The following is an 18,832-nucleotide window of genomic DNA, read 5'->3' as shown; positions in this document are numbered from 1 at the left end:
TGTGATGACATTTCACCAACTACAAATTAAGCCTACATTTTCTAAGAGTAAGGCCCTTCTTGTACTTTGTAACCAAATAGTATATTATGTTCAGAAAAGTAACACATTGTATTATCTAAAATCCAAGTCATAATTTAAAATTTCCCAATGAGAAATGAGTTCAACAGTGAGTTCTCTAACTGATTCAAATCAAGATCTAATTAAAGTTTACTCCTTATGTTGTATGTCTCTTTGTGAGTGAGTGAAGTCGCTCAGTCGTGTCCGACTCTTTGCGAGTCCATGGACTGTAGCCCGCTAGGCTCTTCTTTCCATGGAATTCTCCAGGCAAGAATACTGGAGTGGGTTGCCATTTCCGTCTCCAGTTTATCTCTTTAGCTCTTTTTAATCCAATTTATAGCTTTCACCTTCCCACCCCCCACCCCCAAGTTGCAGTGTCCAGACTAGTTATCTTGTCCAAGTTCTGCATTTGTCACATATTTTTTTCATTATAATAATGTTTTTCTTTTTTTCCTTAAAGACTTTTAAATACATTCAGGCCTGAAGATTATTTTTTTCAAACTTCCTATATATTGTTGTCTACATCCTTTCATCCTAGCAGGAGATGCATTATATCAGGCTGTCTTGTAATTTATGATACCACATTTGATCACATGAATAAGTTAGTGACCATCAAATGTTTATATTTTGAAAACAGGTTCTCACGTGGAGATTAGCAAGTGCAGAGTATTATTTTGGCCTCATTTCTTGCTTTCTTTTTTTTTTTTAAAGTAATTTATTTATTTAATTTTTGGCTGTGCTGGGCCTTCGTTGCTGCACAGGGTTTTGTCTAGCTGCAGTGAGTTGGGGCACGGGTTTCTCATTGCAGTGGCTTCTCTCGTTGCAGAGTACGGGCTCTAGGCTCGTGGGCTTCAGTGGTTGCAGTTCCCAGGCTCTAGAATACAGGCTCAGTAGTTGTGGCGCACTGGCTTAGTTGCTCTGTGGCACGTGGGATCTTCCCAAACCAGGTATCGAACCTGTGTCTCCTGTATCGTCAGGTGGATTCTTTACCATGGAGCCAGCAGGGAAGCCCCTGGTCTCATTTCTGAAACAACTTTTTACTAAATGGTTTTGTTATTATACATTGAAGGCTATAGAATGGTGATTTTTCTCTCATCTTTTCAGCATTGATTAACTTCTGTTAACTCTATTTAAAGAAAGTTTTCTCTTATTAAGCAGAAATGAGCCACAGTTTTCCTGGATGTAAAAGGCAGGGTAAATATGTAATACTTCCTCTTTAACTACCAATTTTCATAGTTAGGAGTTGGTTTAATACTTCCAGTGGTGGAATTTCACTCCAGTGGACTTATTTTAAAAGCACTTTGGTTATGAATAAAAGATAAAATTGCTCTGATGCTTTCAGAGCTGAAATAGTCTTCATTAGTTTGTGAACTTTTCCTTGCTTGGTGGGTCTGAGGAGACTGCCATTTCTTATTCTGCAGAATATTAGTTAAAACTGATGGAAAGACCCATCTTTTTCCTCCTTTTCATCTTTTCAGATCAAGAATGATCATAAGAGGATAATATTTGAGTAATCTTCCTCCTCTGAATTAGCCATGTTCAATGGAGAGGAAGATTTTATAGTAATTGTTGATCAGTGCATAGATTTAATTAATGAAGACAAAGTTTTATTGAAATGCTGTGAATGTTGTGGGATTTAAGTTGAATTTGAACAAACAATCTGGAAGTTATGTCACTTATAGTACTCTTCTTAGAGTAACCAGTATGACTCATTTTTGATAGGCCATCTGTTATGTCAGATATCCTTTGTGTTAATCTATGTTTCATATGGCCAGAGTTGGGATGCTTCGGACATTTGAAGCTGTGTTTTTTCCTGTCTGTGAATCTCCACTGTTATAAAAACAACTTATATAACTTAGAGCATATTGTAGTTACCTCTGTCATTGTGTAGCAGTTGGTTCTAGAAGACCATAGATTTCTGTGATTTCATAGTTTTGTTCTACATTTGCCATTTGATTTCTGTTTTAACTCCCAAATGTATGTTTTAATGGAAAGGTTAAAATTGTTTATGTTTATACTTAAAATTTTATTTTATTTTTTTATTGAGGTATAGTTGGTTTACAGTGTTTCAGGTACACAGGAGAATTATTCAGTTGTATAATATATATATTCTCTTTCAGATTCTAGTGTAGGTCATTACAAGATATTGAATATAATTCCCTCGGCTGTGTAGTAGGTCCTATACTTTTCTGTGTTCCTAGTATGTTAATTGTATAGCTGTATAATTTATCTTACAGTAATCATTTCTTTAAATATTTGCTAACCTGTCTGTTCCAGTTTATATTAGGATTCACTCTTGGTGTTGCACATTCAAGGTTTTGATAGATAATGGCATGTAGCCGCCATTATAAGGGCTTCCCTGGTGGCTCTGTGGTAAAGAATCCACCTACCAATGTAGGAGACCTGGGTTTGATCCCTGGGTTGGGAAGATCGCCTGGAGAAGGAAATTGCAACCCACCCCAGTACTGGTTCTTTCTTGGGAAGTATACGGACAGAGGAGCCTGGTGGGCAGCAGTCCATGGGGTCGCAGAGTTGGCATGACTTAGTGACTAAACGGTGACAGCAGCAAGAATCCATTGTTATAGTACCTCACAGAACAGTTTGAACAGTTGAACCACATCCCTGTTGCTCTGCCTGTTCATTCCTCCTCCTCTCAATTCCTGACAACCACTGATCTTTCTTCTCTTTCCGTAGTTTCAGAATGCCATATAGTTGGAATGTTACATGATTAGCCACTTCACATCGGCTTCTTTCACTTACTAATATGCGTTCAAGTCTCCTGTGTCTCTTCATGCCTATATTGCTCATTTCTTTTTAGCATTGAATAATATTCTATTGTATCATACTTTATTTGTCATCTGTATATATTATTTACTGAGCAGTCTGTATCTTTTGTCCATTTTTAAATTGGTTTGTTGGTTTTTTGATTGTTGAATTTTAAGTGTTCTTTGTATGTTTTAGATAACAGTCCTGTATCAGATACGTGTTCTATAAATATTTTCTCCAAGCCTGTGATTTGTTTTCTCATTCTCTTGAAGTGGTTTTCGAAGATCAAAGTATTTAACTTTAATGAAGTCCAGCATCAATTATTTCTGTGACTGATCTTTCCTTTGGTGTATAATGCTTCAACACATGTAAATTGACGTTTTTGTACTGTTTTATCTTTATTCAGTCTCACGCCGAATCTTATAATTTCTTGGAAGAAAGAGAATTTTATGAGACTTGTTAGTATTCTTTAAAAATTTATTTATTTGGCTGCTCTGGGGGTTTGTTGCTGCGTGTGTGCTTTCTCAAGGTGCAGAGAGTGAGGGCTCCCTTCTGGTTGTGGTTGTGGCTTCTCATTGTGGTGGCTTCTCTTGTTGAGGAGCACGGGCTCTAGGGCGTGCGGACTTCAGTAGCTGTGGCCCACGGGCTCTAGGTTAAGGCTCGGTAATTGTGGCACACAGGCATAGTTGCCCCTCGGCACGTGGGGTCTTCCCAGACCAGGGTCTGAACCCATGTTCCCTACGTTAGCAGGCGAGTTCTTAACCACTGGACCGCCAGGGAAGCCTTGATATTTTATGAGTTTTAGGATCTCTTACATTTCTTCTTAAATCTAAAATACAGCTTCTTAACCTGGGTCTGAGAGGTCCATGGAGAATATTTAGAGAGTTATGTGAACTTAGGAAAAAAATCACATCTTTATTTTCTTTACTGAAAGTGAAAAGTGAAAGTGTTAGTCCCTCAGTCATGTCTGACTCTTTGTGACCCCATGGACTGTGGCCCACCAGGCTTCTCTGTCCATGGGATTCTCCAGGCAAGAATACTGGAGTTGGTTGCCATGCCCTTCCCCAGGAGATCTTCCCAACCCAGGGATCCAACCCAAGTCTGCTGTACTACAGGCGAAATCTTTACTGTCTAAGCTGCTTTCTTTAACCTTTAATGAAAATTCTTTCACTTATCAATATGTACAATAAGCTACTGAAATATTAGCTTTTTTTGTGAATTTGTAATATAAATAATGGGTATTTTCATACCATTTTGATGTTATTTATATAATTCTCTAATTAATGCTTATGGTTCAAAATCATGGCAGAGCCTGTATTTTAACATATTACTATTAATAAAACATATATTCTACTGCATGTCAATGTTAATAACCCTAAGTATTTTACCTTGTCTTTAAAAAATATTCTGAGAAAGAGGTTCTTAGGCTTCATCATATTGCTGAAAATTTTCATGGCACTAAAATGTTTATGGGCCCATTTATGCTTTCACTTGTTTCAACTAAACACATCGGAAGCTAGACTTCATTCACAGTGCCTGGTTCAGTCCCTGCTTATGGAGTCTGCTGGTGGAATAGGGACTTTAAAAAAAAAGAAAAAAGGAAGACAAGTCCTTTGTGGGGCAAGGAAAGAATGCTAGGAGATTCTGAATTTTAACTTGGTATTTTGCTTTTAGGGAAAGTTCTTCAAAAGAAAGCCAGTTCTAAATGGGAGCCAAAAGATGATTCATTAGGAAATAATGATTCAGTCCCTAGTAAATACATAAATATTAGTTGAATGAATGAGGCAAGAAAAATATGGCACGGCTGGCATAGATTTTGAAGTAAAGGCTGTGTACAGTGGACTGATCAGTTTATTACTGCTTTGTATCTGTTTAAAAGTTTGAATGAAATGGTGGGTTCATAATTTAGCAAGCACTCAGAAAATTGGTCTGCAGAATCTTCTATAGAAGCTGATAGGCACAGATTTCATGCCATTGCTTACAGTTCATCTTAATTATTTACTGTTTATTTCTGAGTATTTTTGCTGTTCAGAATATGAATTTTATTGCTTGATATGAACAAGTGTATGTATAAAATATTCAGTTCTCAATGATTTGAAAGTCTTGATTTTGTTTTAGCTATTCAGTAGCTGAACAGCTTCTTGGAGAAAGGCTTTGGCCTCAGCTGTGGCTACCTATTATCCAGCTCCTCTTACTAGGTGACATTTTATTTTGCTTGTTTAATTTCTGTATCATATTTCTGGTTTATTCTAACACTCTTGGACTGAGACATTCATAGGTACAAAATACTTGAGTCAAGAGGCTTCTCTGCTGTTTGTAAATACCTTAGTAATTGTTTTCCTCTGTAATTATTTTTTAACACTTAAAAAATATTTGGGGGAGATCAAATGTATTTTCTATCAAGATTTAAGTTCTCTATAAAGAGTTGGAATGACTGAAGTGACTTAGCACACTCAGCATGGACGCACAATGGCATCTAACTTAAATGGCCCATACCACACATTTTTTTTTTTAATTAAATTGGCCCTTTCAAAATATAACTTGTGGATCTTCCAGTAACACCCCAGTTTTTCCTTACATGGATCCAATATATATTTCAAAATTTATTATCTTCAGCAAGTTTTTCTCTATCTGGTTTAAGATCTTCTCATTGGGTCTGTAAATGTGGCCAATAATAAGAGTAGGACCTATTGGTACTACTTAGAAAAGTATAGGGAAGTTCACTTAGAAAAGTATGTGAAACAAAACAGATAAGAAAAGTTGATTGCTTGTCTTTTGTTGGTAAACCTGATTTTCTCTAACTAGTTTACCTGTATATATCTCACTGTTAAACATTTTTATTTAGAGAGGCTCATCTTTAGATCAAAGAGTATTAAAATGTCCTGGATATCAAAATCCAGGATTTAAACCAGGAATGTTGTCCAACTCCTGAGAAATTTTAAAAACAATTTACATGGTGGAAAAACACTGCAAAGTGAATTAAGGAGAAGATGTAGATTGCTTGACTGGGTGGCGTGCAGTTCGGCCTTGTGTGGAACCTATTCAGAAAAGAAATTAGGGGATACCATTAAATAGAGTTGTGAAACTTTTAGTTCAGCAGCTGCATTCAGTTTATTTTTCAATTTCTCCTTCCCATTCTTGTTTATTAGCTGTGACTCTGAGTCCTGAAAATATTTTAATGGCAACATTTATGATTTGTTTAGAAGTGCCAGAGAGACCTGGTGCTTAGATCAGGCAGCTTCAATATGGGTGGTGGTAGTTTGTTGCTTTCAATTATTTAGATACACCATGAGTAACATTTTCTAGGGAGCTTATTTTTTTAATTAATAAGCTTTATTTTTTAGAGCGCTTTTAGGTCCACAGCAAAATTGAATGGAAAGTACAGAGAGCTCTCATTATTTCTGCCTTCTCCCTCTCCACCCACATGCCACATCCAGACACATACAGTCCCCACACTATCCACCTTCCACCTGACAGTGATCATATTCTTACAACTGATGAACCCACACTGACACACCATCATCAACCAGCGTCCATAGTTTATGTTAGGGTTCACGCTTGGTGTTTTATTTTCTGTGAGTTTGCGAAATTAATATTGACATGTACCTACCATTATAGTATCATACAAAATAGTTTCACTGTCCTAAATGTTCCTCATGAAATTTGGGTCTTCTCAGTCATTGTTTCTGTCTGTCTCTTTCCCCTTCTTCTTTCCTTCCGGGACTCCTGTAGATTTACCTCCCACAGATCTCAAAGGCTCTGTTCATTTTTCATCATTTTTTTTTTTTTCTCTCATTCTGGATAATTTCAGTTGACTTTTTCCTGCCATTTAAATTTTCTCTTTGGGCCCCTTTATTGAATTTTTCATTTCAGTATTGTACTTTTCAACTACAGATTTGTGTTTGTTTCTTTTTATGATGTTATCTCTTTATTGATGTCCCCTACGTGGTGAGACATTGTTCTCAAACTTCCCTTTAATCCTCTCGACATGGTTTCTCTGCATCCTTGGCCAGCATTTGGTTGTCTCATCATTTTCTATTTTATGGATCTTCTGTAAGATATGTGATGTGGAAATCTTTTTTCCCAGCGAGAAGTTTTTCCTTTTATCTTTTTCGTAGGGTCTTTTGCAGAGCAAAATTCTTTACTTTTTGTCAAATGCATTTTTAAAGTTTTGTTAGTTGTGATTTTGTGTTCAGGTCTAAGAAATGGTCGTCAGTCTGGGTGGGGCGCAAGGATTTTCTCCTATAATTTTCTAACAGAATTTTAGTTTCACATTTATATTTAAATTTCTGATCACCTTTGTGTTATTTTTTTGTATAGTGTATCAGGTTTAGGTCATGGTTGGTCTCTATTTTTCACTACTTCATCATTTTTTCCAAGATACTATCCTTCTTCCTTCGAATTACTTTTGTACTTTCCTAAGTGACATACTTCTGTTGGCTATTTCTGGTTTCTGTGATGAAGATGACTTCTTTCAGCATTTTTCTGACTGTCAGCATCTGTATTTTGCCCATAATTTTGAGGACTATATCAACTAGATTTGATAGTTTCTTCTTTCAACAACTGTCAGCTCTCTTTGTTCAAAGCTTTTGGAGTTATTAATCTTAACCCTCTTGATTAATTGGGTACAGAGTTGTATTTTTGTGGAAGCAGTATTCTGATCTGTCACATGCTCAAATGGAGCTCCTGAAAATTATTCAAAAGGTTACTGAGTTCTCCTTACCCTCACCTGTTTGAACTCTTTTTCCTTCTGTTCTGATCAATGTGAGTGCAGCTACTTTGACTTACTTTGTATTGAACTTACTTTTCAGTAGTATATTTTTATAACTTTGATTTGGTTTTTCATCAGTTTCTCATAGAGCAAGAACAACAGCCTCTTTTTATTTTATAAATCCAGCCCAAAAGCTTATTTCCTGGTCACTTGAACATGTAAAATGCTCTCTATGATACGTGGTTTAGACAATAACCTGTGAACATGTATTAGCTCAGGCTGCCAGAAGGCAATACCGTAGACTTGGTGGCTTAAACAACAGAAATCTCTTTTCTCACAGTGTTTGAAGCTGAAAGTCCAGGATCAAGGTTTGGCTGATAGTTTCTCCTGAGGTCTTTCTTCATCACTAACGAATGGCCACCTTCTTAACGTGTCCTCACATGGCCTTTCCTTGATGCAAGGGAGCAGGGAGAGAGAGAAAGAAAGCTATCTCTCTAAAAAAAAGCTATCTCTGTGGTGTCTCTTCTTACAAGGACACTAACGCTCTCACCTCAGGGCCTCACCCATATGACCTCTTGTAAACTTAATTACTTCCATAGATAACCCCCCCCCACCCCACTCCATGTTTAACTCCCGCCCCCAACTCCACATAAAACCACACTAGGTTTCTGGCATTTCATTACAGGAATTTAGGGGCTATACAGACATTTATTCTATAACCATATATATGAGAATCATTCAGTTACTCTTGTTTTTAAAAAGTCTTATTTGATCCCAGCCCAATTCTAGGTTATTCTGTTCAACTATGATTGTTGTATCATGTTCCATGATGACTTCCATTTTAAGGTATTCAAATGTTTTGTAAGAAATGTTAAATGTTAATGATACAAACATTTTTTGACAACTTTATTATTATTGAGTGTATTGTCTAAAAGTATTACAGCATGGCACAAGTTTACCGCTTCAACCTGATCGACATGTTTCCTCCCATATTTGGCCATTCTAGTTATTTTTCAGCTCCTTAAACATGTTACATCATTTTACCTCTGCCTGGAACCCTCATTTCCCTGCCTCTTATTTATCTCTTGAAAGTGTTAGTTGTTCAGTTGTGTCTGACTCTTTGGAGTTGCAAAGGAGCCACGAGGCTCCTCTGTCCATGGGATTTCCCAAGCAAGAATACTGGAGTGGGTAGCTATTCCCTTCTCTGCAGCATCTTCCCGAGTCAGGGATCTAATCCGGGTTCCTCCGCATAACAGGTAGTTTCTTTACCATCTGAGCCACCAAGGAAGCCCTATTGTCTCTTGAGTCCCATCTTAAGTATCATTTTGGGAAAACTTACCTGATCCTATGTAAGATACCATGTCCCCCCTTCACATGGCTACTGAATAGGGCAAGTTAGTTAATCTGCTTGGATCACTCCCAGTACTTTCGTTTCCTCATCAATAAAATGAGGGCTGTATTGTCATTTAAAACAATACCTAAAGTATAGTGAGACCTTAATAAATATTAACTGTTGTTGTTGTATTTTTGTTAACCTCCCTCATCCTAGTTTTTAATTTATTTACACTTATCTAGAATATCCTTTCAACATGTTTTCTGTTAGAGGTATGCTTTTATTTCATTCCCAGATATTATTAGTCTGGTAATTTTCACATAGTTGATAGTAAGTGTACATTGAGTAGTTACATTAATTGGTTGTCTTAGATATCTGTCTTTATAATCTTGGAAGTGTTAGTTGCTCAGTCGTGTCTGACTCTGCGACCCCATGGATTGTAGTCGACCAGCTTCACTGTCCATGGGATTTGCCAGGCAAGGATATTGGAGTAGGTAACCATTTCCTTCTCCAGGGGATTTTCCCGACTCAGGGATCAAACCTGGGTCCCCTCCATTACAGGCAGATTCTTTATCATAGTCTGAGCCACCAGGTATAGGAGGCAGTGACCAAAATCATCTCAAAGGAAAAGAAATGAAAGAAGGCAAAGTGGTCTGAGGAGGCCTTGCAGATAGCTGAGAAAAGAAGAGAACTGAAAGGCAAAGGAGAAAGGGGAAAATATACCCAACTGACTGAAAGTAACATTCAAGAGAATAGAGAGGAGAGATAAGAAAGCCTTCTTATGTGAACAGTGCAAAGACATAGAGGAAAGCAATAGAATGGGAAAGACTAGAGATCTCTTTAAGAAAATTTGAGTTACCAAGGGAGCATTTCATGCAAAGATGGGCTCAATAAAGGACAGAAATGGTAGGGACCTAACAGAAGCTGAGAAGAAGAGGTGGCAAGAATACACAGAAGAACTGTACAACAAGGATATTAATGACCTGGATAACCACAATGGTGTGGTCACTCAACTAGAACCAGACATCCTGGAGTGTGAAGTCAGTTGGGCATTAGGAAGCATTACTATGAACAAAACTAGGGGGGATGATGGAATTCCAGCTGAGCTATTTAAAATCCTAAAAGATGAAGCTGTTAAAGTGCTCCGCTCAGTATGCCAGCAAATTTGGAAAACTCAACAGTGGCTACAGGACTGGAAAAGGTCAGTTTTTATTGCAATCTCAAACAAGGGCAATGCCAAAAAAATGGTCAAACTGCTGTATAATAGCACTCATTTCACATGCTAACAAGATAATGCTCTAACTCCTTCAAGCTAGGCTTCAGCAGTATGTGAACTGAGAACTTTCATATATACAAGCTGGATTTATAAAAGCAGAGGAACATCCATTGGATCACCAACATCCAACAGATCATAGAAAAAGCAAGGAATTCCAGAAAAACATCTGCTTCATTAACTACACTAAAGCCTTTGGCCGTGTGGATCACAACAAACTGGAAAAATTCTTAAAGAGATGGGAATACCAGACCACCTTACTTCCTTGCTGAGAAACCTGTATATAGGTCAAGAAGTAACAGAACTGGATGTGAAACAACCGACTGGTTAAAGATTGAGAAAGGAGTTCATCAAGGCTGTGTATTGTCACCCTGCTTATTTAACCTCTGTGCAGAGGACATCATGTGAAATGCTGGGCTGGGTGAAGCACACATTGGAATCAAGATTGCTGGGAGAAATATCAACAACCTCAGATATGCAGATGATACCACTTTAGTGGCAGAAAGCAAAGAGGAACTAAAGAACCTCTTGATGAGGTGAAGAAAGAGAGTGATAAAGCTGGCTTAAAACTCAGCTTTCAGAAAACTAAGATCATGGCATCCAGTCCCATCACTTCATGGCAAGTAGATGGGGAAAAAGTGGAAACATTGGCAGACTTTATTTTCTAGGGCTCCAGAATCACTGCAGATGGTGACTGCAGCCGTGAAATTAAAAGACACTTGCCCCTTGGATGAAAAGCTATGACAAATCTAGACAGCATATTAAAAAGCAGAGACAGTACTTTGCTGACAGATGTTGTCTAGTCAAAGTTATGGTTTTTCTAGTAGTCATGTATGGATGTGAGAGTTGGACCATAAAGAAAGCTGAGTGTCAAAAAATTGGTGCTTTTGAACTGTGGTGTTGGAGAAGACTCTTGAGAGTCCCTTGGACGGTAAAGAGATCAAACCAATCAATCCTAAAGGAAATTAGTTCTGAGTATTCATTATAAGGACTGTTGCTGAAGCTCCAATACTTTGGTCACCTGATGGGAGGGCTGACTCATTAGAAAAGACCTTGATGCTGGGAAAGATTGAGGGCAGGAGGAAAAGTGGGCAATAGAGGATGAGATGGCTGGATGGCATCACAGACTCAGTGGTTTGAATTTGAATAAACTGAGTGAGATAGTGAAGGACAGGGAAGCCTGACATGCTGCAATCCATGGGTTGCAAAGACACAGCTGAACGACTGAACAACAAGAACATAATCAGGGCCATGATAAGGGATTAATTTAATGTACTTAGTCGTCTGTTGAATAAAACCAACTTATTTCCAATTTCTGATTTGAACAAAAATTGTCTCCCTCTCTCAATTGTGGGATTGTTCCATGATGCAAATTATATTAAATGCAGGTGCATATCCCACGTAATTAATATTGAAATTAAAAGTATCTTGTGGAAACTATGTTACATTTTTGTGACTTGTTACTCTAGATGGGAATATTATTAGTTTCATGACATTTGACATCAAAGAAGATATGTATTTTTTAATTAATCAGATTAGAAATTAGAAACATAAGAAATTCTCAGCTCTCTGCAGTGTGGCCTGATGTTTCTCACACAGACCTGTTGTCTTTAATTCAGTAAATAATTGATCTGCTTTCCAGAGGTGTTACTTCTGCCAGCTGAGTAGCCTAGAGCTGTGAAGGGCAACACATCCACTTTTTAAATAATTACCCTTCCTTGGCAGGGAAATTGCTTTTCCATCCATTAATAAGAGGAAAATGAATGTTGGGTCTCTAGTAAAGTAGATTAAACATGAACCCCTCTGAATGCTTGGCTGCATCTTTAACAGACTTGGCATTTTTCTGGTTATTTAAATGCTATATATTGAAAGGTGCTGGTGGTCTTGGGTTAATCATTTAAAGTTGGGTTTTTTTTTGTTTGTTTGTTTTTTGCAGTTTTCCCCATTGATCATAGCAAGTGGTCAGAGAAATACCTTGTCTTGATTTTCGTTAACATTTACAGTGTCTTCTCAATTTTCCCTCTCACCTGACAGTTTTAGGTTAGTCACTTACGCTCTATCGCTAGCAATGCAAAAGCAGCTTGAAGAGTTTATTGCCTCCTCCCCGACCCTGACATGGGGATGTTTCCATTAGAAGTCTGTAGTTATTCTTCTGTTTTTTCATCTTGTAAAGTGATATCTTTTACTCACGTAATGGGTTACTCCTTGAAGAATTTGTTGTGTTTGCTTTACATTCATTGTGGCACTGGGCTTATATGAGAGTCAGAGGGAATTTTTCAGGTGTGATTTGCCATAAAGTACAGTAGGCACCATGCCCACAGTCACTTAATGTCCAGGGTCTATGAAAGACCTAATGCAGCCCTGGATTCTGAATGTCCATCAGTAAGAAGGAACCCGGCTCCTTCGCTATCACCACTGCCACAGCAAAGGTGCTCAGTTAATACTGAATGAACTAGTGAAAGATGAAGACACTGAATACATACAATGGCATCTTTCATACTAATGAAAGATGTGAATATATACAGTGGCTCAGTTAATACTGAATGAACTAATGAAAGATGTGAACACATGCAGTGGCCATAGCAAAGGTACTCAGTTAATACTGAATGAACTAGTGAAAGATGAAGACACTGAATACATACAATGGCATCTTTCATACTAATGAAAGATGTGAATATATACAGTGGCTCAGTTAATACTGAATGAACTAATGAAAGATGTGAACACATGCAGTGGCCATAGCAAAGGTATTCAGTTAATACTGAATGAACTAGTGAAAGATGAAGACACTGAATACATACAATGGCATCTTTCATACTAATGAAAGATGTGAATATATACAGTGGCTCAGTTAATACTGAATGAACTAATGAAAGATGTGAATACATACAGTGGCATACCTACCATGTAAAAATGTGAGGTAAATATAAATGCCCATAACACTGCAGCTGCAAGTATTATATTAGATCCAGTATTAACTTTTGAAAACGGTAAAAAAAGGATATCTATAACCAAGTAGATACAGGCGAAGTAGCCAAGGTTGAATTGAACTTTTACTTATCAGGACAACTTTAAAATGGTTAAGCACTTGAATATCGTTGTCCCTTCTCCTTTCCACTCTTCCACTCTGGCCCTTCCCCAGCTTCAGGCTTACTTGTTTCCTCGTTCAGCTTGGTCTGTATTCTTGCCGTATATTCAGTTCAGTTCAGTTCAGTCGCTCAGTCATGTCCAACTCTTTGTGACCCCATGAAGCACAGCACGCCAGGCCTCCTTGTCCATCACCAACTCCCAGAGTTTACTCAGACTCATGTCTGTCGAGTCAGTGATGCCATCCAGCTGTCTCATCCTCTGTTGTCCCCTTCTCCTCCTGCCCCCAACCCCTCCCAGCATCGGTGTTCTTTTCCAATGAGTCAACTCTTCGCATGAGGTGGCCAAAGTATTGGAGTTTCAGCTTCAGCATCAGTCCTTCCAGTGAACACCCAGGACCGATATCCTTTAGGATGGACTGGTTAGATCTCCTTGCAGTCCAGGGGACTCTCCAGAGTCTTCTCCAACACCACAGTTCAAAAGCATAAATTTTTCAGTGCTCAGCTTTCTTCAAAGTCCAACTCTCACATCCATACATGACCACTGGAAATATCATAGCCTTGCCATATATTAAATATATGTATATACATATTGGAGGCTTCACTGGTGGCTCAGATGGTAAAGAATCTGCCTGCAATTCAGGATACCGGGGTTTGATTCCTGGGTTGGGAAAATCCTCTGGAGAAGGGAATGGCAACCTACTCCAATATTCTTGCCTGGAGAATCCCATGGACAGGAGAGTTTGGCGGCTGTAGTCCATGGAGTCACACAGAGTTGGACATGACTGAGTGACTAACACTCTGTCTATACATATTATATATATATATATATTTGACCAGTACTGTGAAAAATTTTCAACGATAAATATATTTCAAAGAACATTATTAAATTCAATATGATGAGTACTTATGGTAGGGAAAGGATGGCAATGGGGAATGAATTTAGGAATGGAAGATGAAAAAGAAAACAAAAACATCAGTCTACTCAAACTTGGAGAGTGAAAAAGTTGGCTTAAAGCTCCACATTCAGAAAACTAAGATCACGGCATCCGGTCCCATCACTTCATGGCAAATAGATGGGGAAACAGTGGCTGACTTTATTTTTTGGGGCTCTAAAATCACTGCAGATGGTGATTGCAGCCATGAAATTAAAAGACGCTTACTCCTTGGAAGGAAAGTTGTGACCAACCTAGATAGCATATTAAAAAGCAGAGACATTACTTTGCCAACAAAGCTATGGTTTTTCCAGTGGTCATGTATGGATGTGAGAGTTGGACTATAAAGAAAGCTGAGCACTGAAGAATTGATGCTTTTGAACTGTGGTGTTGGAGAAGACTCTTGAGAGTCCCTCGGACTGCAGTCAGTCCATCCAGTCCATCCTAAAGGAGATCAGTCCTGGGTGTTCATTGGTAGGACTGATTTTGAAGCTGAAACTCCAATACTTTGGCCACCTGATGCAATGAGCTGACTCATTGGAAAAGACCCTGATGCTGGGAAAGATTGAGGGCGGGAGGAGAAGGGGACGACAGAGGGTGAGATGGTTGGATGGCATCACTGACTCAATGGACATGGGTTTGGGTGGACTCTGGGAGTTGATGATGGACAGGGAGGCCTGGCATGCTGCGCTTCATGGGGTCGCAAAGAGTCGGACACGATTGAGCAACTGAACTGAACTGAACTCAAACTTAATAAATATAATCTAAACAAAGTCATACCAACAGCATAGAAGAAATAATGTTATTATTTAATCAAAAATAAACTAGGTTACCCCCACTCCCATGCCATACCTTTGATTATTTCATGGGAAGTTTTTGATTGTTTCTTTTAATTGTTGTTAGTCTTTCTTTTCAAATCATATCTTTCTGATGGGCTAAGAAGAATATTTGCTACATTTGCAAATATTCCTAAAGTGAAAGTGCTAAGTGATGACCCAGTTTTATCTTCCATCTAATTGTTATATGTTACATAGTTTCTGATCTCCCCTGCTAGAATTCTGAACTAAATCTGTTGTATTTTCATGTATACAAAGTGGAATTCATGAATAATGGTACTTTGACCATCATTTGGCCAAGTTGCACATCTGAGACTTGTAGACGTCTTTCTTGACTCCTTACTATGTATTGTCATTTCACATACATCCCTCTGTGACTGCTATGTTTTTTGTTTATTTTTTGGTGTGTCTTTTTTTCCACTTATAGGGGTAGAGTTTTAACTTTCTAACTGCTGTATTTAGCATGTTATCATCTCTCTCTTCTTTTACTCTAGATAAAGCCATAAAAATTATCTCGTTCCCTCATATTTGTTATTGTTTTGGTTCATCTTCACTTTTCTTGAGCTGTAATTATATGATACAGATTGTGTGCACAAATCTTAAGTGTATAGCTTGGTGAATTTCTACACACACATACATTCACATTTATCCACCTCTGTATAAGCTCCATCTGGGAAATTTAAAGTTTATGTTTTCATGCGTCTCTGAAGTTCATTGAATGGCATTCCTTTGGAAATTCCTTAATTTCCAAATTTACCTTTCAAATTAAATCTTACAGTCTCAATATATAAAATATGTCCTCTAAGCAGACTGATCTGTCTACCAAATTCCTGTTAACCTTCATTCAAATTGTATTTTGTTATGAACTTGTGGCAATGATTGTGACATTAATTTAGTACTGCTTTTGTGTTTGTGTATGTGTGTCTTTATAGGACCATAGCATTGTGTTGGTACATAATAATGTCCCCAAGATAACTACTTTATCTAAAAATTGTACATTTTTACCATCCTAGTGACCTCTATGTTGTGATGATTATAATATTGTATGATAAGAAAAATCATATATTTAGTTATGAGAGAAAACAGCATTTTCATAAAGGTATTTTATCACTTTTGTGCTTTGATATCCTATTAGAGTTTTGTGTTAATATTGTTCACTAATAGTTAACTTTATTAAAAGTGAATGTTTAAAAAAAAAAAGTGAATGTTTAAACCAGAAGTAATCAACAGAAGCTTATTCTAAAATTATATGGAGATTCAAAGGATCTAAAATAAAATAGTCAAATCAATCTTGAAAAAGATGAATAAATTAAAAAAACTGATACTACCTAAATTTCTGACTTACTTAAATATATACTTTCTTAAATAAGTATTTAGTAATGTAGAAAGGATGGTTTTGGGTAAATATAGTCATAGATGGATGGAATAGAAACCAGGAATTGATCAAACTCTTACAATGATTTGATTTTTGACCAAAGTGTTAAGTAATTCACTATAGGGATAGCGTGATTTTCTCAACAGATGGTCCTAGAACAACTGGAACATCCATTTGGTGAAAAGTAAACTGGTTTTTCCAGTAATCATGTATGGATGTGAGAATTGGCCCATGAGGAAGGCTGAGTGCTGAAGAATTGATGGTGTTGAATTGTGGTGCTGGAGAAGACCCTTGGACAAAAGGAGATCAAACGAGTCTACCCTGAAAGAAATCAACCCTGAATATCATTGGAAGGACTTACGCTGAAGCTGAAACTCCAGTACTTTGGCCACCTGATATGAAGAGCTGACTCCTTGGAAACGAGCTTGATACTGGGAACGATTGAGGGCAGGTGGAGAAGAGGGTGGCAGAGGATGAGATGGTTGGATAGCATCACTGACTCAATGGACATGAATTTAAGCAAACTCTGGGAGATGTTGAAGGACTGAGGAGTCTGGTATGTTGCAGTCCATGGGGTCACGAAAAATTGGACACAACTTAGCTACTGAACAATAGCAAAACTTTTCCTTAACACCATACACAAAAATTTAACTCAAAATCAATCATACACTTAATTTAAAACCTAATACTATAAACCTTCAAAAAGAAAATGTAAAGATTATATCATTGTAACCCAGGAGGCATAGAGGATGGATTTCTTAGATAGGACACCGAAAAAACAAACCATCAGATTGGTCTTCATTACTTGGGAAACTTATGGTTAAGCAAATGAACTGGGATATATAAGTTATGAGTATATATCTGGTATATACACACACACACACGTGTGTGTGTGTATATATATATTAATATTTTTATAATGTAATATAAATATAATTTTAATGTATATAAAATGAAGACAAAACAATTTAAAATAAGCAAAGAATTTGAACAGTTAAGTCAAGGAAATATGTAAATAACTGTTTAGCACCCTAGCATCACTATCACCAAGGAGCGTAGCATTTTTAAACCATAAGAAACCAACCAAGTACTCACTGAGGTGATTAAATTTAAGAATATCAGCAACACCAAATCTTGCAAAATCATGGAGTTCTTGGGAAAGTAAAATGATACTGCTGCCTTGAAAAAACATTTTCTCAGTTTCTTATCAAATTAAGTGTACCTCAGTTCAGTTCAGTCGTTCAGTCGTGTGTGACTCTTTGTGACCTCATGGACACAGCAGGTTTCCCTGTCCTTTACTATCTCCTACAGTTTGCGCAAACTCATGTCCATCAAGTTGGTGATGTCATCCAACCATCTCATCCTCTTTTGTCCCCTTCTCCTCCTGCCTTCAATCTTTCCCAGCATCAGGGTCTTTTCCATTGAGTCAGTTCTTCGCATCAGGTGGTCAAAGTATTGGAGCTTCAGCGTCAGTCCTTGCAAAGAATATTCAGGGTTGATTTCCTTTAGGATTGACTGGTTTGGTCTCCTTGCAGTCCAAGGGACTCTCAAGAGTCTTCTCCAACATCACAAGTCCCTCCTTCAGGGGATTTTCCTGATCCGGAAATCAAACCTATGTCTCCTGTGTTGGCAGGCAGATTTTTTACCATTAATGCCACCATTAATTTGTAATGACAGAAAGTCAATCAGTGGTTGTTGGAGCCAGATGATGAGGAGGGGCTGGACTGCAAGTGGACAGAAGGGAATCTTTTTCACATGCTCTCTATCTTGATTATGGTCTTTGGATGTGGCCTTTGGATATGGCCAAAGATATCTTCAGAACGGTAACAATTTCATGTGATGTAAAGTGAAAGGAAGAAAGTAATTATTTAAATAATGGTGTCAGGATGTTTGCAAATTACTAACTTTAATAACTTTTAGGTTTTCATCTCTACAGGTGTTGACGGGAAAGTATTAAATTTTCAATAATTAATACTAAAATGTACAGTTATTTATGAGTGATGATAATCTGAATTCCTGTAAAGATTTCCATTTGACCTAACATATCAGTGGTTATGTCTGTTTTTGGAGGAGAGTGTGAATAAGCTGGTAATTTGTCTTCCAGTTCATATGTGTGCATGTGATAGAGAACCATACAATTAGGTAGGTGTTATAAATAGGATATGGCAGAAAAGACATCCCTACTCAGGTTTCCAAGATTTTATAGCATATGCCCAGTCGAGGTTTGCTACTCTTTAATTTTGCCTTTTGGGCTAACCAGCTGACGCCCAGTTGAAAAGACTTATGTTCTTATGAGGCCACAAAAGCCTTAATGTTCAGTCTTCAGCTACCTCAGATTTTGGGGAACGCCATGTACCATCAGCAGCTTTAGTCCCCACCCTCTAATGCTAGCGCTCATCTATCAAACTTAAGGTTGAGAGTGAAGGAAAGGAAGCTTCCAGATAAACATACAGCAGCGCC

At 37.7% G+C, this 18,832-nt stretch overlaps 1 protein-coding gene across 1 annotated transcript in view; it reads left to right on the top strand.

Moving 5' to 3' along the window:
• BCAS3 (BCAS3 microtubule associated cell migration factor) overlaps positions 1 to 18,832 on the top strand; it is a 583,611-nt gene that overhangs the window by 176,202 nt on the left and 388,577 nt on the right. The window lies entirely within an intron of this gene.

The sequence above is a fragment of the Dama dama genome, chromosome 5 (genome assembly GCF_033118175.1).
Source record: "Dama dama isolate Ldn47 chromosome 5, ASM3311817v1, whole genome shotgun sequence".
Classification (NCBI taxonomy): Eukaryota; Metazoa; Chordata; class Mammalia; order Artiodactyla; family Cervidae; genus Dama; species Dama dama.
The sequence above is the reverse complement of the archived record's forward strand: the minus strand, read 5'-3'. Positions and strand labels throughout refer to the sequence as shown.